The sequence below is a fragment of the Trachurus trachurus genome, assembly GCF_905171665.1.
Source record: "Trachurus trachurus genome assembly, chromosome: 10".
Lineage (NCBI taxonomy): Eukaryota > Metazoa > Chordata > Actinopteri > Carangiformes > Carangidae > Trachurus > Trachurus trachurus.
In genome coordinates, this window is record NC_139894.1 from 36,225,931 (window position 1) to 36,249,955 (window position 24,025).

Here is a 24,025-nt window from a genome sequence, read left to right on the forward strand (position 1 = left end):
CATCCATTGTTAGACTTGGTGGGTCAGTTGTTGAGTCTGAATCATGGTGTATACTATACGTGGGTGGAGAGTGAAGGCTGTTTCTCCTCAGGATGACTGAACACACTGGACCTCGTGATGGCACCAACTCAGCTTTTACAGGAACGAGCACAAACCATAAAAGGCAGATGACACGTTTAGGAACAGTGAGTAAACTATAGATCCAGAGCCTCATCACACCTCTCATTTCTGTATTCAAGCTTTGTTCAAATCATGAATGTCCATCATTTCAGCGGCTGGTTAAAAGGATAGTTAAACATTTTGGCAAATTGGCCTGTTGCCATAATCCCTCTAGTGATAGCAAGAGGTGCATTACCTTAATTGTCAGTGCAAGCTGATGGCTTATGGTATTTCCGGGTTTTCCTCATCAAATTCACAATCCAACAACTCCAAAACGCTCTGGTGGACAAGTTGTGACCTGCACATTCAACATATAATCTTGTAACATTTCGACACATGAAGCAAATACTCAGAACTACCTACTTGCGCTTTTGAAATCATTCTGCCGAGCAGCCGTGTTTGGAATGTAGTTCCGGCTATGCATATCCCTCTAAAACAACTCTGTCTGGTAACGTTGTGTTATTATCTCATAGCGTGGTGAATGTGCAGGTCACAACTTGTCCACCAGAGTGTTTTGGAGTTGTTGGATTGTGTATTTGATGAGTTTGATGAGGAAAACCCAGAAATACCATATGCCTCTGTAGCGTTAGCTGAGCAGCTCACGTCTCTGCCCCGCCGATCTAAAAAACAGCTTGCATCGAGAAATAAAGGTAACGAACCTACTGTTATGACTATAGGTATTATTGCAATTTGCCAAAATGTTGAACTATCCCTTTAAGGGATGGTTACTGTAGTGAGTGGAGCAGAGGTGAACCTGGATGTGACAGCATGACTCAGCTGTTAGTCAGTAGTTTTCCTGCTGAAGCATTTTTCCCTCCACACACCTCAGTCTGGATTCTAGATGTAGGGGAACACTGACATCATCTGCTGCTATCAAGTAGAACTCAAACAGAAAACAGTTTTCACCCAAAATATGAAACTGCAGGCCAAAATAGACCTGATGACTTGAAATGAAATGTTTTTCTTGGAGCCGACAGAGCTGGGATGTTCCAGCAGAGTGGCAGAGGGAGAAAGGATGATGATGTGGCAAAGAGCCTCAGCTCAGATTTAAAGTCCAGGGTGTAGACTGATCCAGTCACTTCCTCCATTCTCTTCCAGTCTCAGGCATCATGTGCACTATTGTTTTACCTTCACTCTGCTCCAACTCATCCCAAACCATCTGGTTTAGGTCAGGTGACTGATAACACTTTGGTTTTAATTAACACTTTTGTGTTTACTATCTGCACTTGTGCTCATAAGTTTACATCCCCTGGAAGAACTTGTAACTGTACCGTTCTTTAAGGAAAACATGAGTGATCAGACAAAACTAATTTCTCTCATTTTTAATGGGATTCTAATTAAACAGTTGAGACATCCCAAAATAACACAATCATTATTAAAAAAAAACTGATCATCAGAGAGTCAGACCAACATATTTTTGATGGTACCAGACTGTGGCTTGGTATCAACAGAACCCTCAATTCCCACTTTTATGACAGCTTGAACTCTGCTGATTGGTTTTCTTAAATCTCTGGAATCTCTCTTTTTATATCATTTTTTCTGTTTTATAAAGTTGAACAACCTTCTCCCTCAGGACTTTTGACAGTTCTTTTATTTCCCCATGGCTCAGAATCCAGCACAGTCAGTGCAGCAATGGATGAAATGAGCAGGTGTTTGTCAAGAGCCCAGAATCTCATTGACTTTTTATACACAGACACTAATTACTGAACCAAGTTCTAGGTGTGGACAGTTTCCCTGAGTAGCCATTTAAACCAGTCTGTGTCAGTCTGTGTGTTTATTATCAGGGTCAAACTCTGAGGGCATGTAAACTGTTGATCAGGGACATTCTGGTGTTTGCACTTCTGATTAGGATCCAAACAGATCAAACACAGTTGTGTGATAATAACCAGCCACTAACTCTGAATAAAAAAAGTTTTGTTGCATTATCAATTATATTTTCTGAAATGTAGCCAGTATTTCACAAATTCTACCAATATGTCAACTTTTGAGAACACCTGTATATCCATATGAGTCCTGGAAGTGATGGTGTGTCCTCCACAGAGCCCTGAGTCTGTCTGTCTCCATGAAGAGACAGGAGGACCAGAGGACGCCTCCATTACTCTCCTCCCAGCTGAGCTCCTCTAAAACCTCTACCTGGAGGAACTGATGCTGTTTTGAAGGCAAAGGCTGATCCCACCAAATACTGGTTTGATTTAGATTTCTCCTCTTGTTTATTTACTGCATTTTATTAACTGGTGAAAATAAACTATTAACTACATTTTCAAAGCATGCTTAGTTTAAAGCCTGTTTTTATACCTGCCTTAAATCGATAGTAGCATTTTTTTTAAAGTGGGGTTGTATGATCTACAAATAGCCCCTAAGTCCTTTAATTGCAGTAGAAGACTCTCTGCACTCCTCCCGTTAGCAACGCCAGCCCATAGCCCTGCCCAGAGATTTACAACATACAGTGTTGTGAACAGACCCAAAGAAACGGCCTATTTTCACGGCCTAAAAGAGGTTTTACCTGAAAAAAAATACACAGTTCCAGTTTTTATTTGGACCCAACCAAATGCTGATCGGCGGACGCTAACTTAATTCCAATAAAAAAGTTTTTCCCGCACTTTGAGTGGCTGGAAAAAATTATATTATAGCGAACAATGGAACTGTGTATTTTTTTTCAGGTAAAACCTCTTTTAGGCCGTGAAAATAGGCCGTTTCTTTGGGTCTGTTCACAACACTGTATGTTGTAAATCTCTGGGCAGGGCTATGGGCTGGCGTTGCTAACGGGAGGAGTGCAGAGAGTCTTCTACTGCAATTAAAGGACTTAGGGGCTATTTGTAGATCATACAACCCCACTTTAAAAAAAAAATGCTACTATCCCTTTAAACACAGTACCATATGTACAGTATATTTAAACTCTAAATCTACGATGCTGTCCCTGCACAGGCCGGTGTCTGCTCTCATGTGGGGGACGTAGTAAATGAGACAACACATGTAAGACCCTGAGCAGGTCCATGTGGTCCCTGCTGGGGGGGTGGGGGAGCTACAGGAGCAGCAGCCACAGTGAAGTGGTGCAACAGGTGGGAACTACATTTGTGGTGAGCTGACTGTGTCAAAAGGAAGTAAGTGTTCCTGTCTCACAGGACAGGTCCAGTCTGAAAACAGCACAGCCAGGGAACGTCTCCAGATTCCTGCTGAGTCACCGATGAGGATCTCCACAGAGTCATCCACACTTCACTCACACTCTGTCTCCACCTTTTTTTCAACTCTCTTTATTGATTTACATCATTTTGAACATAAAACATAACAGACAGTAATACAGACACCATACACGTTTACATATAAAGGTCATTTAAGTTGCATGTAGCCTATCTCAAAATGAAAAATAGACAGATGAAGGGGATTACTGGGGGAAAAAAATGTTATACATACACGTACACTCACAAAAAACCTAAACAAAGACAGTAATAATAAATAAATAAAATAAAAGTAAAAGTTCTGTCCTTCTATTGGGGGTTCAGAGTACTTCTAAACCTTGCCATCAGACGGTGTTGTGCTGTGGCTTTCTCCACCTTACTGTCAGTGAGTGAGGAGGTCAAGAGGTCAGAAGTGTGATGTCATGTTGTGTGAAGCAGAAGACACGTTGGACCTTATGGGTCAGACTGCTAGTGAGTTGTTTCTTACTGAGTCATCCAAGCTTTCTCCTGTGCCACGTCATGTCCTGAGTAATCATGAGTCAGCGTTTACAGGTAAGTGAACGTGTGAAGCAACAGAGTTTATAGAGTGATGACAGGTTTAACATGAAGGTATGAGACTGGTTCCACTGAAACTATCCGTTCTCTAATGTATGGGTGTGTGTGTGTGTGTGTGTGTGTCTCCATTGACAATCCGTCTCTGCCTGTGCTGTGGGACATGCCTGAACCTGTCCTCTTGACGCGGCTCCATGTGTAGAGCTGTGACATCAGAGTGAGTCAGCAGCAACACAGGAAGTGACTCCACCGCATCATCTAACCACCATCATTAAAATAGTTCAAATTCAAAAATTTTCAAATTCAAAACAACTTTATTAATCCCACAAGGGGCAATTCATTTTGAGCAGCAGGTTGTCATGGTTTGTATGGCCTACATGGCCCACAATAAATAGACAATAAATAGATAGTCAGTACAACACACATCAGACAACAACACGGAGCTCGAAATGGGTATAGTATTAAAAAAAAAATTACAAAAATAGACTCACATTACTACTCACTACTCACTACTCTACTCACATTAAAACCCTAACACTAACTGACACCAACCAGAGCATCACATCCACTAATCTATATGGAGGTTTTTCAAAGAGGAATAATGTCTATTCTCATGCCATTTTATTTACCTACCTCCTTTTACAAATTATTATTATATTGTAAATACTATTCATATCCTTATGAATAGTAAACTGAGTTTTTTCTTCTTCTGATATACATGTAACATTGGTATAAATAGTAGATGAGCTGACAGACAAATTAATTTCCCTTTGGGGATTAATAAAGTAATTTGTATTTGTATTGGAGCACCTGTCTGCTGTTGTTTGTAAAAAAAAACATTCTCAATAAAGTTCATTGAGAAAAAAAAACATAAAAATAAGATAATTAAAGCAGAAGTGAGTAATCCGGTCGTTTTCGCTAATGCTGCGTTCCAGGCAGGCTTTTGAAATCGTAAATTACAGCTTCAAGTCACAACTTACGACTTTGTAGCGTTCCAGGCAACCCACTCGTGTTTTTCCGACCTGTTTTACCGGTGAAAGTCACTATAACGGCCACTCGTAACTTCCGACCGGTGAACTCGTACCAGATCGAACTGGTACGACTTCACGGTCGGAAAAATACGAGTTTCCTTGAACGCACCATAACAGTCCTCGTCGCTACGTCACCACATTCACGGCGTTCCTTGGCTGCACACACAGCCCTGCCTTCCGTTCTCTCTCCTCATTGGATAAAAACTGTAGGATACGATAAATGTTTTCTCTTCAGCTCAGAGCAGAGCAGAGGGACTGACAGACCCGTGTTTCAGACCAAACACTCTATGTAAGTGATTGCTGTCGGAAGATATAACTATTTAAGACTTATATTAACACAAATATATCACTCACTTCTGCTTTAACTCCAGGTCAGAAAATTTTCTCAGAGACCACAACCAGCTTCACAGTTTGATAGAATGTAATCAATTTTAAGGATTTGACCCAGAGGAATAAATGATGATAAATCATCATCATCATCATCATCATCATCATCATCATCATGCAGGAAGCACAGACAGACTCTCTGGGTGGACATGTGTGGAGGTTTCTATTGGCTCATTACTCTGCACTAACTCGGGGACATAAATCATATATACATAAATACATCCATAGCCTATCTATATATCTATATACAGTATATGGATGTATTTGTGTATATATGCTCAGTAGGTTGGTCCTGTATTATCACCAGAGTCCCTGAAAACTGTTGGTCCCTTCTCAGTGTCGAATGGGAATCTTCAACATGAAATAATTATAATAATTATAATGCATTTTAGAAAAAGAAAAAATCTCACTCAAAGTACTACAAAGAGAATCATACTAACATTTCCTGTTGTTCTAATCTACACCGTCTCCTTGATGTGATAACGATCCACTCTGTCACTCATTTGCATACAGTGCATGTGCAGCAGCATGAAGGAGACCTGTGTGGAATGCAGGCCGACCTGCAGCGTGAGCCGAGTGCTGAACCAGTTCCCTTCCCTCTGATTCATCATGTGATCAGACTCAGACAGCAGAGCGGGTCAAGGTGCAGCTCCAGGGCCGGAGCCAATCCCAGCTGACAAAGGGCGAGGGCGTGGTGCCCCCGCTGCACAGCGCCGCCGACATGCACAGACATTCACACCTACAGGCGTTTCACACTCACCACACTCATGCTCCTGACATTTGGAGGGTTAAAGGGATAGTTCACCCAAAATTGAAATACTCCCCCTCATGTGGACTAAGGGCTGGGAGAAGTTTCAGAGTCCTCCGTGGCTTCTCTGAGTTACAGGGGGTCTCGGCGTAGCAGTGCATGTCCATACAACGGTTGCAAATGGATACCAACTGTCTTCGTAACAAAAAGACACACCAAAAAACATCCAAATACCTCCATGCTGCTCGTATGTAATGTCCGTCTTGTATTGAAGCCCCAAAATGCGAAATTGTCCTGAAAACAATTAAATAAGTCTATATTTCAAGCTTGTTTTGTAGCGGAAGCTTCTCGAAGCTCCTCTTCCCGGTGCGTCTTTTGGGAATTTGGACGAACCGGGAAGAGGAGCTTCCGCTACGAACAAGCTTGAAATATTAATATACTAAATTTTTTTCGGGACAATTTCGCATTTCGGGGCTTCAATACAAGACGGACATTACATACGAGCAGCATGGAGGTATTTGGATGTTTTTTGGTGTGTCTTTTTGTTACGAAGACAGTTGGTATCCATTTGCAACCGTTATATGGACATGCACTGCTACGCCGAGACCCCCTGTAACTCAGAGAAGCCACGGAGGACTCTGAAACTTCTCCCAGCCCTTAGTCCACATGAGGGTGAGTAGATAATGAGTGAAATTTCAATTTTGGGTGAACTATCCCTTTAATGACTTTTGTTTCTGTTGAGAAGCTTTAGGATGTGGGAGTGGCTGGTCTTCTTCTGCTCTGCTGCTGTCGGCTGTTGAATGTGAGCGACTGAAAACCAGTTTTCCCTGGATTCCAGCGATGGGAAGGAAAGTTAGTCAACTATCTGACCTTTACAAAGAAAACACTTCTCAAAGATCCACGGCTGAGGAGGTTGATCTCTTCTATACAAAACCACTCACTAATGATTCAGAAAATCATTAGCAAGAACAGCAGTGGTGAAAGTTTGGCCTGAATAATATGAAACTGGCCTGCACCTGCTTCAAATGAATCTTTTTTAAAGATATTTGGGAATGAAGTGAGGTAGATATCATAAAGGGCGGGAACCACCTGACACCTCCAGATAAATCTTCAACTGATGCGTGAAGCACTGATTCAAAAGAGGCCTGTCAGTCACTCAGCTGTAACCTGCAGGAGGCTCAGACACCAACAGTTTAACTTCACTTCAGTTTAAAGGGATAGTTCACCCAAAATTCAAATTCACTCATTATCTACTCACCCTCATGCTGACTAAGAGCTGTGAGAAGTTTCAGAGTCCTCCGTTCCTTCTCTGAGTTACGAGGGGGTCCGCGCAGCAGTATTTGTCCATATAATGGTTGTGAATGGATACCAACTTTCTTTGTCCAAAAAGACACACCAAAAAACATCCAAATACCTCCATGCTGCTCGTAATGTCCCTCTTGTATTGAAGCCCCAACATTAGAAATTGTTCCACCGGTCAGTGCAAATCACGCGAGATTTGCACTGACACAGGAAGAGCAGTGAACTGAGACACTGAGAGCTTCCGCTACAAACAAGTTTAAAATATAGACTTATTTAATTTTTTTTCTGAACAATTTCTCATGTCGGGGCTTCAATACAAGAGAGACATTACAGACGAGCAGTATGGAGGTATTTTAATGTTTTTTGGTGTGTCTTTTTGGACGAAGAAAGTTGGTATCCATTCACAACCATTATAGGGACAAATACTGCTGCACAGACCCCCCGTAACTCAGAGAAGGAACGGAGGACTCTGAAAATTCTCACAGCTCTTAGTTGACATGAGGGTGAGTAGATAATGAGTGAAATTTGAATTTTGGGTGAACTATCCCTTTAACATGATGGAGATTACTAGTCATTATATAAATGAGCCATGATTTAAATGTTGCTACGTCCAATAAACATTCAGACAGTGGAACTGTGACCAAGTAAAGAAAGTTTGTGGAGGGAGAGGAGATCAATACAATCCTGATCATTTAGTCTGAATATTCCACTCCACTCCAACATGGTGCTGCCACTGTCCAACAATCTGACAAGCTCGATTCCACACAGAAGAAGAAAGGCTGAACATGGTGTCTTGCACAGTATGTCCATGGAGGAAATGACAGAATGTTCTTATGAGGACATGTGGAATCCATGGAATGATTCCATAGAGAAGTGAGGGGACTATAGGGGACTCAATAATGCTAATGGCTGTAAAGACGTGGCTCACAATAATCCCTGTTTCCTGGTATTTGTAAATGTGTGTTCTGTTACAGAGACATGACATGATCTGGTTTTACATTTAGAGAAAGAAGAAATATCCAAGGCACTCACACAGTTAAAACGCCTTTATTTCTATGGTTTGGTCATGTTAACCTTATCCTTTTAAAGGTTAACATGACCAAGCCAGAGCAATAAAGGCTGTTTAAATGTTCACAGATATTTCTTCTTTTTCTACTAGCATCAGCTCCATCCAAAGAGCAGCTCAAAGAAAAGATGTTTGAGTCCAGAAAGTTCCTACACAGTCATTCTGTATTCACATTTTTTATTTTTTTATTTTTTGGCTTTTATGCCTTTATTTGATAGCCATAGTAGAGATAGACAGGAAAAGGAGAGGCAGAGAGAGGGGGAATGACATGCAGGAAATATCTGCCCGACGCGGGATTCAAACCGGGGACGCCTGCGTTGAGGACTGTAGCCTCTACATGGGGTGGCCTTAACCACTGCGCCACGCACCGCCCCATTCTGTATTCACATTTGTTCTAAAACGTGATCAGATCCTCATCAAAGTGACTGTGATAAACAAACACAATCTACTGTGACTAATAACAGACAGATCAGTGTCTGGAGCACAGACTAACAGCAGCTACCTGGACTCAGAAGCCACAGACCTGGGGTCAGTCAGTGTAAATGTGGTGTGAACCAGGCCTCACTGAGATCCCAGAGAGTGAGGAGGAGGAGGAGGAGGAGGAGGAGGAAGGTGGGGCTTGCTGCCTGCCTCATCTTGTCTCTCTCTCTTGTGTAACAGCCTCTCACTTTCTCTGAACTTTTCTCCATCGTTGGTGTGAAGCTCCTCACTCAGACCTCTGTGTCTCATGTGTCCATGTCCACAGGACACATCCATACAGAGTCCTCGTGTCCCCAAGCACCTAGTTCAAAATCCACAGTACAAAGTAAATAATAATGTGTGTGTGTGTGTGTGTGTGTGTGTGTGTGTGTGTGTGTGTGTGTGTGTGTGTGTGTGTGTGTGTGTGTGTGTGTGTGTGCGTGCGTGTGTGCTGCAGTGTTGATGAGTGACTCCATCAGGCCTGTCAGCAGCTCCATGCTGCAGCTGCTCCACCTGGTGGCCACATGTTGGAACTCCACTTCACTTCACTTCAGCTTTATTCAAATATGTGACTATAACAAACAAATAATAGGTGAACAGATGAACATAAAAGGACCATGAACAGAAAGTAACAACTGGTATACTGGTATATCCCCATACAATAATAAGTATATATGGGAAGATGTATGAATTTATTTAATCCCACACTCTAATTACAATACTGCCATATCTTTTTAGCTTCCTGAAAAATGTCATATAATTACTAACTTTATATACATACACATACATACTTCATGTAGGGACATACCCATACATACGTACACACACATTTTATATGATAAATTACTACATCTAAATATGAATAAAATATTAATATGAATATGAAATTATATATCAATATGTATACATACATAGATACTGCAGCCTAACTGCTTCATGGCTTCTCATGGTTCAGACCAGTAGATCCACATGTTTCAGTCTGTTCAGACAGTGGAAGAGAATCATCAGCTTCACTGACCGCAGCACTGACAGGACTCTAATCAGGAGATTTTCCTACTCTATCCTATCCCCTCGTGTTTCAGGTCACATCCCTGTTCATCAGTGTCATGTGAATTTGAACCATTTGTGTGAAATGTTGTCATAATTACTGCGTGAAGTGTTGAGTAATGGCTGAAACTGTAACCCTTGAATGTTTGAACCAGGGTGTGTGTCCATGACAACAGACCAACATCCAGCCAGCTCTCAGAGCAGCCTGATAGGCTAGGCTACATCCTGATACACCTGTCCTCCTTCTTCTAATGTAGAACCAGTCCAACCGGTCCAGGCTGGAGTGTGTTGTGTTGCCAGGTATGAACCCCCTTAGCAACAGGCAAGGCAAGGCAATTTTATTAGTATAGCCCGTTTTTACAAACAGTTTGTCTCAAAGGGCTTTACATGGCATCATAACAACATCCTCTGTCCTTAGACCCTCACATCCACTGAGGAGAAACTCCATGGAAAACCCTCAGTGTGCTGCAGCAGTGTTAGAAACAAAGAGCCAACATTTGTCCATCTAATGCACTAAATCTGCTGTGTCATAACAAACATACAGTATCTGCTCCTTCGTCTGACAACCCCTCCAAATAATCTGATCAGAGACCAGTCCCAGGAGGCTTTTTTTGTTTTTAAGGGATAGTTCACCCAAAATTCAAATTTCACTCATTATCTACTCACCCTCATGTCAACTAAGAGCTGTGAGAATTTTCAGAGTCCTTCTCTGAGTTACGGGGGGGGGTCTGCGCAGCAGTATTTGTCCATATAATGGTTGTCAATGGATACCAACTTTCTTCATCCAAAAAGACACACCAAAAAACATCCAAATACCTCCATACTGCTCGTCTGTAATGTCCCTCTTGTATTGAAGCCCCGACATGAGAAATTGTTCCGAAAAAATTAAATAAGTCTATATTTTAAGCTTGTTTGTAGCGGAAGCTCCCAGTGTCTCAGTTCACTGCTCTTCCTGTGTCAGTGCAAATCTCTTGTGATTTGCACTGACCAACAATTTCTCATGTTGGGGCTTCAATACATTCTCACAGCTCTTAGTTGACATGAGGGTGAGTAGATAATGAGTGAAATTTGAATTTTGGGTGAACTATCCCTTTAAGTATCAATGTGTCTGGTTTATTTATTTTTTAATTTTTTTTCATGTGTAGCCTACCTTTTTTTTCTTCTGTATTTTCTTTTCAGACAAATAAAGTTTATATGGTGCTGAGTGTGTTATTGTGTCAGGGGGAGACATTGCTCTGAAAAATTCAAACACAGGAAATAATTCTTTATTTTACTAAAACTTTATTTAAATGAAACAAGAAGCAGAAGTCATGTAGCTATATGACATCATACACAGGCCATGCTGCAGGAAGCGCCTCCATCTACTACAAATCATGGAAGAACACAGAGACCGTGGAACTGCTGATAAGCCCCACCCCCAAGAACAGTATTTCCAGGAATCCCCCTTTCTGATAGGTCAAGGGATTCCTGGGAAAACTGGACCCCAGGAGAGAGGAGGAGAAAGACGGGCGGTCAGTGAACTCTTCCTGCTCTGATGTCATCCTTCATCATCATCATCATCATCATCATCATCATCTAGCGTGGACCATTCACAGAGTTTTAAAGGAGTAATTCAAGGATTTCATTTCAACGCCTCACACATTTTTTTGGGGGTTGCCAGGTTGTGACGTGTCCCTGACAACCAGAATTTCTGTCCTCCGTCCCGAGCTACAGTGCTTCATCTCAGACTACCAACTGACCAGAGATGCAGCACTGCACCGTGGGCCGCAGGGAAGAGCAGGCGGCCGGTCCGGTCTGGTCTGGATCGGGACAGCTTGAGGTGAGACCGGCGTCTTCCTATCAGTACTTTGTCATTTCCAGGGTTTCCGCAGGTCATTAAAAAGCATTAAAAGTCATTAAAAATATATTTTGCTGAAATTAAGGCCTTAAATGGCATTAAAAGGCATTAAATTCGATTCTCAAAGGCATTAAAAAATTGATTTAAAAATGGATTGATTCATACAGTGAGATTTTGATATCATTACATCCCTATAGAGCACAAAGAGCCGAAAAATAGGGGGATTATATAGTTAATGTACAGTAAAATTAAACGTGGGTGAAGAAATTGAGAATTTTCTAAATTCATATTTTTAGGTGGTGGCAGGCTACTGTTGACTCTTTTTTTTTTTTATCGCTATCGGCAAAAATCAGAATCGGCAGGTCAGGCTTTTTAAAAATCAGTGATAGGCCAGAAAATTGCAGTCGGTGCACTCCTATTGGTGTGATAAACATGCAGAACCAAGTAATTGGGTGTGTGTATGTGTATATAGGTAAGTGTATGTACGCACACGTATAGTATTTGCAGTCACGGGCATTAAAAATGTTTGAAATGGCATTAAAAAGGGCATTAAAAAGCATTAAATTCGATTTGCTGGTACCTGCAGAAACCCTGATTTCAAATAAAACTTTATTCAACTTCAGTGAGCCCCTGCAGCCAGCTTTTTACACTGAGAGAGAGGTGTGGGGGGGCTCGGCCGTGGAAGCAGTAACACAAACATTTTGTTGGGGCGGGGTAAACAGGAAATAACTTGAACCCCCAGTAGACTCCCATAATACCCACTTCCTGTCCTGCTGCTGCTCCGTCTCACATTTCACATGCACACACACAACCACAATCATAGAGCGTGTGTGCATAGTTGTGTGTGTGTGCATGTGTGAATGTGTGTGTTATACTCACCTTTTGACTTCATCTTTGACATCTGAAACACAACACATACCCTTTATTAAATGAGACACAAACACACTGATCTCTTCTGACCTGTACTTCCTGTATTACAATACAACCAACAGCACACAGTGGTGGACGGACAGGACACGTCTCTGTCCTCTATGTCTCACAGTGGTTTCATCTGTTCTTCAGGCCTGGAGCTTATCACCATTATTATTTTTGGGGGCCACTGTATGCCTTTAAAAGCTCAGAGGCTATAAAGCAGCTACAGTCACATGATCTCATCATCATCGCCATTAAAGTGAACTTGTAGTTTGATTCAGCTCTGAGTACTGAGTATTAAACTCCCAAGTTTATGACTTACATTAAGACAAATCATTTTTGTATTACAAGTTTTGTCAAATGTTATGTTTAAATATGTAAATTAGGCAATATCTGATGAAATATGTACTAATATGCATACATTTCCAGAACTAAATTCTTCAGAAGTTTTTACTGAGAGGATTTTGGATATCTCTTTTTATCACTCTGTAATTGAAAAAATACTATCACCAACCCAAAAAAAAATCCAATTTCACCCTGTTTTTAGGATTCAAATGTTGTCAGGCTATGCATGATATATCAACAAACTCCTCTGTAAAAACCTTCAGAATATAGACAGGTTTGGTGTCTGTAAGTGCTGCTGAAGTGGAGATTTCTAGCTCAGAGTCTGAGTCTGAAAAACTCATTTTGAGAAAACAAAGACTTGTACTGTAAAATGTCATAGATTGTTAATGTAAATCATGCTTTTACGATTGGTTGCAGATGCGAAAGGAAATGACCATTTTTGGAGCAAAACAGTGTTTTTGCCTGTAGCGTCTCACCTTAAGTTATTCTTTGGGCGTTGCAGAGCACCTGATTCTCACCTGTGACATCATCCTGGGTCAGGCCTGAAATGAAATGAGATTTTTATTTATTTTATTTTTTATTGTATATTGCTATAGTTTTTTTATTTTGCCATTGTTACTGCTGTTCTTGTTTTTATCTATATGTTTTAATGGCTGAGAGAGAGCCAGGGCAGAGTGCATTTCACTACAGTGAATGTAGGCTACATTGTACAGACAAATAAACTCAACTGGAACTTGAACTTGAATATTGTGTAATTGCACAGTTGAAAACTTGTCAGCAACAGAAGAATTGTAAAATGATATCATTACTAAACACAATATTCTAGTATAAGGTATGAATATAAGAGACAGCATTGTGATGGAGCACGTGGTGTAAAACCTCCTGGAGATGCTGGTGTACATCCCATCCTGCAGCTATGGCAACATGTGATGCTGTTTTGTGGGTTGTGTGTTTATTTAGAGTCTAACCTGCAGCTCTGTCACCCAGGATTATTAGCAGGACTGCGAGGAACAGCCGGAGCTCAGGGACTTCAAAGCCTGGGCTGCGGAGAGAGAGTTTCCTGTGACCTCAGTAGGATGAGATGTTGTTGTTGTCGTCGGTAACAGGCCGCTCTGTTTGTCCCCGGCTTCGGCTGGGATGTGCACATTATTGATGTTGAACGATGTAGAGAGTGTCTCCTCTGCAGCAGCAACCTGTTGGAGGAACAGAGTGTTTTATGGAGCTTCTTTAAAATCAACTGGTTAACATGGATGTGTGTGAGCAGCAGTTTCTAGCCGGCTGTATCACTAACTCATCCAGAGGGGAGAGAGACATATAAAGACAGAGGAGAGGGAGAGGGAGAGGGAGAGGAGCCGGGTGTTTTCCAGGAATGTTCTGACTCGGCTGCAGCTGGAAACTCCCAGTCTGCCCATGTAAGGCCTGAGCCGGCCCTCAACTACTGGGGGATCATGGAAAATGGGATCGCTGCTTTGGATAAACATTCCCTCTTCCAGTCTGTGATCGCTCCCACTGATAGTCTGTCACCCCCCTCTCCCCCTCTCCCCATTCCCCCCCCCACACACACACACACACTCCCCCCACCTCCTCCTCCTCCTTCCAGCTGGCTACATACATTCCCTTTTCTAGTCACAGTGAGGAGAGACTCTCTTAAAAGGCAGCAGGCAGGGGGAGAGGATGGCTTTATCTCACCCAGTCCTTCTCCCTCTGCTCCAGGCTCAACAAGTCCATATTAAGAAGAAAGACTCTCTCTCTCTCTCTCTCTCTCTCTCTCACACACACACACACACACACACACACACACACATGCACACATACTCACTGAAAGAGAGAGAGAGAGACAGTAGGTCATGTCTCGGAGGAAGTGTTGCCCTTGTGTAAACCAAACTAACAAACAAATCTGCCTTCTCCCACCATCACTGTGTATGTGTATGTGTATGTGTGTGTATAACATGTGTGTGTGTGTGTGTGTGTGTGTGTGTGTGTGTGTGTGCGTGTTCTTCCTGCTTCTCAGATTCCTTCACTCCGTCTCCATAACGATCATCGTCATGCCGTGTGTAACTTTCTAACCGTTGCACAACAGTGCATGGTCTGCAGCTCCATTAGACTGGGAAGAGTCTGATCACATGATGGAGAGAAGCTGTGTTATCTACTGCTCTCTCTCTCTCTCTCTCTCTCTCTCTCTCTCTCTCTCTCTCTCTCTCTCTCTCTCTCTCTCTCTCTCTCTCTCTCTCTCTCTCTCTCTCTCTCTCTCTCCGGGGGATGTGAGGATGATCAGGTCATGAGTGGAGAGCAGACTGCTGCTTTCATGGCGGGGTTCTGCTGCAGCCTCACCACGGACGCACACAACTTCAAATTGTAAGCAGGGTATCCGCAGGGTCTTGAAAGGTATTAAAGGGATAGTTCACCCAAAATTCAAATTTCACTCATTATCTACTCACCCTCATGTCGACTAAGAGCTGTGAGAATTTTCAGAGTCCTCCGTCCCTTCTCTGAGTTACAGGGGGGTTCGCGCAGCAGTATTTGTCCATATAATGGTTGTCAACCAACTTTCTTCGTCCAAAAAGACACACCAAAAAACATCCAAATACCTCCATAGTTCTCGTCTGTAATGTCCCTCTTGTATTGAAGCCCCGACATGAGAAATTGTTCCACCGGGACACAGGAAGAGCAGTGAACTGAGACACTGGGAGCTTCCGCTACAAACAAGCTTAAAATATAGACTTATTTAATTTTTTTCAGAACAATTTCTCATGTCGGGGCTTCAATACAAGAGGGACATTACAGACGAGCAGTATGGAGGTATTTGGATGTTTTTTGGTGTGTCTTTTTGGACAAAGAAAGTTGGTATCCATTCACAACCATTATATGGACAAATACTGCTGCACGGACCCCCCCCCCCCGTAACTCAGAGAAGGAACGGAGGACTCTGAAAATTCTCACAGCTCTTAGTCGACATGAGGGTGAGTAGATAATGAGTGAAATTTGAATTTTGGGTGAACTATCCCTTTAAAAGGTGATAAATCAATTTTGGGAAAATTAAGACCCTTAACAAGTATTAAAAAGTATTTTCATGACATTTTGAAGGTACTTCAAGATTCCTGTATATATCCTGGTAAGTGATGTGATGTTTCTGAGCTGAAGACACTGTTGTCCAAGCTGTGATACAACATGAGACGTGTGTGGACAGAGGTGAGGATGTTGCTAGGAGACAGACTGTGATGGCTGGACCTGTTGTGTTTCTGTGTAGCTCTAGTTTACATGTGAATATAGTTTGTGTGGGATTCTGAACATGTGACATTAACCCTAACCCTAACACAACTGTGAACATCTGTACAGCATCTTCAAGATCCAGATGTTTATTGTCATATACATGCATTGGAATTCTGCCTACACATTAGAAAACACAATAAATATTTAAGATTAAAAAAAAGAAAGAAAAGAACAATCACATGTTCATAATATTTGTGTTACTGCCTGTACAATCAACACACACACACACACACACACACACACACACACACACAAGCACACACACATTGCCTGACTAACTCTTACGTTTTAAATGTATAGATGAGCTGAAGCTGATTTACATCCCATCAGGATCTCAGTGTCACAGTCACAGTCCAGCTACACACCACCAGGCCCCAGTGTGTGTGCGTGTGAGCGTGTGTGTGTGTGAGTGTGTGTTTAGACAGGCTGTGATAACAGTCAGAGCCATCTCTCCCCGTTGAGCCAAACATTGCCTAATATGGTCGTCTTTCTCTTTCCCCTCAGCTCTGTAAATCACACACAGGAAACCCTCTCTCCACTTCACCCCATCTGTCTGTCACACTAAATGTCTCTGGTACTCTCACACACACACACACGCACACACACGACACACACACACACACACACACACACACACACACACACACACACACACACACACACACACACACACACACACACACACATAAACACAGAGCGGAGTGACGCCTGTGTAATGTAGAGTCTAATTTGCTGGAAGTGAGGAGCTGCAGGACAAAGTCAAACAGTTAGATCCAGTCAGATGAACTGCTGCGGTGACGTGGAGTCCACACTCCGAACCAGGTCTAAGCAGAACCAGGTCTACAGAGAACCAGGTCTACAGAGAACCAGGTCTACAGAGAACCAGGTCTACGGAGACACAGCACATTAAAGCTGCTCTGAACATGGATCTTAGAATCAGTGACCAAACATGGCAATGCTGAGCAGCTGTGAGTCAAAGACTGGAGCTGGATCAGAGATCAGAGCGGCTATAGGAGGAGGGGGGGGGGGGGGGGGGTCTGACTTGTTGGTGGGAACCGAGGGAACCTATGAGGACTGGGACTGAGCCGGGGTAAAGTGTTCCCATGGTGGAAGTCTCAGAGGTCACAAGATGATGAGGACAAATCTGTGACCACACTGAAGGTTCTGGATCCACAGGGACCGGACCAGGGGGGGGACAGGGGTTCTTAAGGGTCTGGGGGCTGACAAGGTGCTGGACCTGTAGGTCCAGTCCAGAGGAGAGCAGAGATACACCATGAGGTACCGGGGGGGTACAGAGGCCAGTGCTGTCCCCCTCCCCCTCATTCTCCCATGTGAAATTGACCCAGGCAGTCCCGGTCTCCTGGTCCCAGGGGGACGGGGGGGGGGGGGGGGGGACTGGTATGAGTGTGTGTAGGGGTTATGTGAAAGTCCTCCTAACCCACTGCCCTTAAGACTTTTGACTGCTGGGTAAATAAATACAGCATTTCCTCCTCTCTCCCTATGGACACTTTCTCATGTCCATGTCCAGTACAGGACGGGACGGGACGGGACGGGACAGGACAGCAGGACCTCAGTCTGACACTTCTGATACATGAGCTTTAAAACCATGAACAACGCAGCAGGCGGCCTGTCAGGACCAGGACCAGGACCAGGAGCCAGCAACAAATAGAAGGTCCTGCTACATGGACCATGAGACACTGAGACACAGACTAGATCCTACAGTGCAGTGGTTCAGAGGTTCAGGTTAGAATCAAGTTTATGTATCAAAGTCAGCAAAGCGCATGTGAGTCTGAGTCTTTCAGTGTGTGTGTGTGTGTGTGTGTGCGTGTATGTGTGTGTGTGTCCTCTTACCTGATCTTCTTCACACCTCCTCCTCCTCCTCCTCCTCCTCCCTCTGGACACACAGGTGGATCTCTGTGGAAACACACATGTGTTGAGTGAGTGTGTTGGTAGATCTCTCAGAGCACCCCACCCTGCCCCCCCTGCCCCCACCCTGCCCCACCCTCCTGCTGCAGGAGTTACACTGTTTACACCACTGAGCAGCAAACACACACACACACACTTTGTGCTGCAGAAATATTTGCCTCCTTCCTCATCCCGGTAATCATCAGACCTTCCTCACTGACCCACTGCCCTGGTGCTGTTTGTGGCTCGGTGTGTGTTGTTCTGTCATTTATAATCCATATCTATATCTATATCTATATCTATATCTACTGTATATCTATACCCATACCCATACCCATATACATATACTGGTCAGACTAGTGCGGACTAGTGAGACCGATGCGTATGAAGTGATGAAGCCCCTTGGATAAGAGGCAAAACGTCTTCCTAGACAAATACAAGTCCAGTTGCCTACAATTCAATTTGAGAGAGAGATATACACATATAGCCTATATCATTGGTTCTCAAACTGTTTTACCTCAAGGACCCCTAAACTGACACACATTAGACCAGAAATACAGAAATATTTGTTTTCAGACTGAATAACGTTACTTTTTTTAGTCAGTGTAGGTTCAAATCAGTGCCAGTGGCAGGAACTTTTGGAAACATTTTAAGAAATCTCTGGAAGAAAAATGTAATATTTCTGGAAAACAACTGTGGTAAAAAAAAAATTGAGAAGAGTTGGGGACCCCCTTGAACCCACTCAAGGACCCCTGGGGGTCCCCGGACCCCACTTTGAGAACCACTGGCCTATATTCACAAAGATATCCCATATGTATGAACGGGTCAAATGATGTTGGTGTAAGTCTGAGATGAGTGATGCAGAGCTACAGTCACACACTGAACTCCTTTGACTAACTGTTTGTAAAAATGGACTATACTAATACAGATTGCCCTGCCTTGTCAAAGAGCAAGTTAGATTTTCTCTGTTTTTCCCCCCCTGACAGTCAGAACTCAGGTCTGAGAGTCACACTGAGTCACATTATCACAGTCTACATATGAGTGAGGAGGTCTCATGCTCTGAGCTGGACGTCTGTGTCCTGCTGGCTGCTGGACACCTGTCAGTGTGTTCAGAGGACAGCGTCCCAGACCAGAGGTGGACAGTAACAGAGTACATTTACTTGAGTACTGTACTTAAGTACATATCCAGAGGATTTGCACTTTACTTGAGTATTAGATTTCTTTGGTACTTATTACTCTTACTTGAATACATTTCCAAGACAAATATTTTTACTTTTACTCGAGATCAGTGCAGCTGCTTTCAAAGAGTTCATTCTCACAAACAAGAGTTAAAAGCTCCTTAAATTCATTTAGAAACAATTATAGTAATTCATTGATGTGAAAAATAAGAAATGTACTCTTACTCTTACTTTTACTTAAAGTACATTTAAAAGCAAGTACTTTTTTACTCTTACTCAAGTACCTAACATGTCGACTGAGCTACTTTTACTTGTAACGGAGTACATTTTGACCAGTAGTATTTGTAGTCTTACTCAAGTACTGGGGTGGAGTACTCTGTCCATCTCTGTCCGAGACCTCCTGACTCCGACCACACTGAAACACTGAAACACTGAGACACATCTAAGTACTAGACCCGTCCCCGTCCCCAGCGCTGGATGTGGATGTGGTCGTACCTGACTGAGCTGCTGCACCGCGACGTCTCCTCCTGTTGTCATCAGTCTGGCTGCTGCCTCACTTCTCCCAGCTGACTTCTCTCTTCACTATAAGGCTGGGTTTTTTTGTTTTTTGTTTTTTTTTTACTACAAGCTGCTGCTGCTGCTGCTGCTGCTGCTGCTGGAGATGATGATGATGATGAAATAGGAGCATTTCTCTGGAGCTCTCTGAAACTCTCTCTGACAGAACCTAAAAACAGTTTTCAGCTGAAAGGAGACAGAAATGAAGCAGCTGATCAGCGTGGGACACCCTCCTCTCTTTGTGTGTGTGTCTGTCTTATGAAGCAGATGCACTGCCAAGCCAAGCATTCCTCTCTTACCTTGTATGGTCACCGGGGGGGAGGGCCTTACACCAGGGAATGCCCCCTCCAGACATGACCGATCGGCTGATGTCAGAGCAAGACCAAGAAGCCTCGACTGGTGACCTGTAGAGTCCGTCTGGGAAAAGATGGAGGACGGAGGGAAAAAGGAGGGAATGGGAAGGGAGAGGGAGAAAAAGAGGGGAAGATTAGAAGAGAGTTGGGAGAGGAAGAGGAGAAAAGAAAGGAGGAAGGGAGGGGGGAGGGGGAGAGAGGAGGAGGGAAGAGGAGAGGGGAACAGAAGATGGGAAAAAAGGAGGAGTGTGTGTGTGTATGTGTGTGTGTCGGGTGGTATATTTTCCTCTGGTTAAAAAAAAACCTTTGACAATTTTCATATTTCTTCTAAATTTGGGCTTTTTCTGCATCAGGCAGCTGACTGGACGGCAAACAGAGATACCATGTCCATGTGGAAGCTATTACACTGCTGGGGGGGGGGGGGGGGCAGAGAGAGGGGGGGAGGGAGGGAGAGGAGGGAGAGAGAGGGAGGGGGTGGAAAGGGAGGGAGGAGATGGAGAGAGAGAGAGGGAGCAGGAAGAGAGCAATTATTTAGAGTAACATTGTTTAACTGCTTTCTCCCTCTTAAACACACACACACACACACACACACACACACACACACACTTAACTCTGTCTTTGTAAGGACTCCCATTGAAATGATACATTTCAAGTGAACAGAGACAGAAACAGGACAACTTGATGTCATTGATTGTTCCCTTGGTAACACAGTCTGAGGCCACTGCAAGGTCTAACGGCTGAAATCAGTGCATGATAGAGAGAGAGAGAGAGAGAGAGAGAGAGAGAGAGAGAGAGAGAGAGAGAGAGAGAGAGAGAGCGAGAGAGAGAGAGAGAGAGAGAGAGAGAGTTAGTGAAAAGTATTTTGTTTTTGAGAGAGGAATGTGTGTAGGAAAACTACACTAAAGACACACAAGCAGCTACAGGAGGGTGATTACAAAAGACGGTAACACTTTACAATAAAGGTCCATTAATTAACGTTAGGCTAGTACATTATTAAGCATTAATTAACTGTTTACAGATTATTATGTATTACTTAGGATTAGGAAAAACATTAATTAAAGGGATAATTCACCCAAAATTGAAATTTCTCATTATCTACTCCCCCTCATGTGGACTAAGGGCTGTGAGAAGTTTCAGAGTCCTCCGTGGCTTCTCTGAGTTACAGGGGGTCTCGGCGTAGCAGTGCATGTCCATATGACGGTTGCAAATGGATACCAACTGTCTTCGTAACAAAAAGACACACCAGAAAAAACATCCAAATACCTCCATGCTGCTCCTCTTCCCAGTTCGTCAAATTTGGACGAACCGGGAAGAGGAGCTTCGAGAAGCTTTGAGAAGCTTCCGCTACAAACAAGCTTGAAATATAGACTTATTTCATTTTTTTCGGGACAATTTCGCATTTCGGGGCTTCAATACAAGACGGACATTACATACGAGCAGCATGGAGGTATTTGGATGTTTTTTGGTGTGTCTTTTTGTTACAAAGACAGTTGGTATCCATTTGCAACCGTTATATGGACATGCACTGCTACGCCGAGACACCCTGTAACTCAGAGAAGCCACGGAAATTTGAATTTTGGGTGAACTATCCCTTTAATGTAGCCTATTAGTAAGCAGTTAATTAATGTTTACTACTCAAAGTTAGTTAATAAATTATTAAGTAATAATAAAAGTTGAACAATGTAATTAGTTATCATTATGTATGCATTAGCCTACTCAGCATTAATTAACACATTAGTTTATATATTAATGCTTAATAATGTACTAACTAACATTAATTAAGGGACCCTTATTGTAAAGTGTTACCCTAAAGACTGACAATAAACGATCAGTCAGTCAGTTTACAGGAGATCAAATGTCATTGATTAGAAGCAGAGACGTGTCAGTGACAGTGTAACGGATGTGCACTCACTCCACCCATAAAAGACGTGCTAACCAACCCACCAAGTGGTTGTCAACCTCTTGGCGAAGAGGTTAGCATCGTCGCCTCCGGTGCGGGAGGTCATGGGATCGAACCCCACCTTGGGCAGGCCGTGAGAAACACAACGCAGAGGGCCAGATATGACATCGGTTACAACAGCAGGCTGCTGAAATAACCTGTACAACCAGTCACACACACACACACACACACACACACCTCTTCTGAAGGTGACATGTCTATAACACAGACCTGAAAAAACAATGATAAATGACATATTCTTCATTAGAGGTGGACGGTATAAGCAGGAGGAATTCCATAAAGACACATGCATATTTTGGACCAGGTCCAAGGATCAGGATCAGAGTATGTGACCCTGTCCCACAGGGGACAACACCGACACCAAAGACATTTAGGTTTAGCTGTCTTTAAGCTGACAAGTGTCACTAGGTGTTGGACGTGTCTTATCAGCTGATGAGACCTGAGACGCATCACACCATTTTCAGGTTTTAACTGTGACGTCTGGAAAAACGGCCAAGGACAACCAGTCTTCTCTCTGTTAAGTTACCTGACAGAGTCTGTGTTGATGGTCCAATCAGCAGCCATACCAAAGACACATTTTTAAAGCTACAGTAAGTTTCTGACACTAACACTATTAAATAAATATCCAAATGATGAGTCACTGTTGGTCTATCAATGTTACATCTAAAGAAGTTCAGTCAGTTTACAGTGGACTGCAGGTGCTCTGTGCTGTCCCTGGTCTCACATCATCTGTCATAGAGGCACAGCACTGTCTTGTTATATTGAGTTGTAACCCTGGCAACAGCTGCCAGAACTGAACCAGCTGACCTGAGTGGTCTGTAACACTCACACTGCTGGTTTGGACTAAGATGTGCAGCAGCCAGGGGTTTAAATAAATTCAGAGATGTGATGTTTTGTGGTTCCGTCCCTCTGGACAGACTCCAGCTGATGCTAGGAGCTTGCCTTGGACTTTTCACGGACAGAGAGACCTCAGCTGATCTGAGCCAACAGTAACTTTGACTCTTTCTTCCTCAGAGATCCTACAGGGCCGTTGCTAGGAATTCTGGGCCCCCTTAAAGAATACTAAAGTGGGCCCCCTTTTTTTTCTTAGACTACCATTTTTTATTTAGCCTACTTTGTTCTGATGCTAATGCAGCATTACTATGAGTATTAGTCAGGGTCTTATGCAGAATAAATCAGTCATACAAAGATTAGACTACTGGGGTTTTTTGTGGGCCCCACTGGGCGCTGGGCCCCTAGAATTATCATCACATTTCTCCCGGCCCTGCAAAATAAAACGCACCCCCATACCAGCAACTCCAAAGTAAGACTCCATTAAACACTGAGCTGTAGCGAGACGCTAGCAACTTTACAAACCTGGTTCAGCCACAGGCAGGTTTTTATCAAGTCCTTTTCTTACCGGCTGAATTGAAAAATGGATGATTTCTCTCTCACATGCAGTGGAGTTAGAGTACACACTGCAGAACAGTGACGTGGTCATAAAAGATGTTGATGATGATGTTATGTGGCTTTTACCTGCCCCTTGTTATTTGACTGGGTGGACCTGTGGAAAACTGCACGTCCCCTGTTTCATGTTCAATCCTAGAGCTTCTGACATGTTCTGTAACATGCTGCTGTGACTTTTAAACCTATATTCTTGGCTTTCAGTCAGGCCCAAATTTAGGCTGTCTGATGGATGGCTGGAGCTGGAGCTGGAGCTCTTCAAAGCGTTTCCTCTAAAGTAAAGTATCATCTTTATTTTAGCACAGTGAAGAGGATTATTCAGACTCTCTGTCTGTTCTGT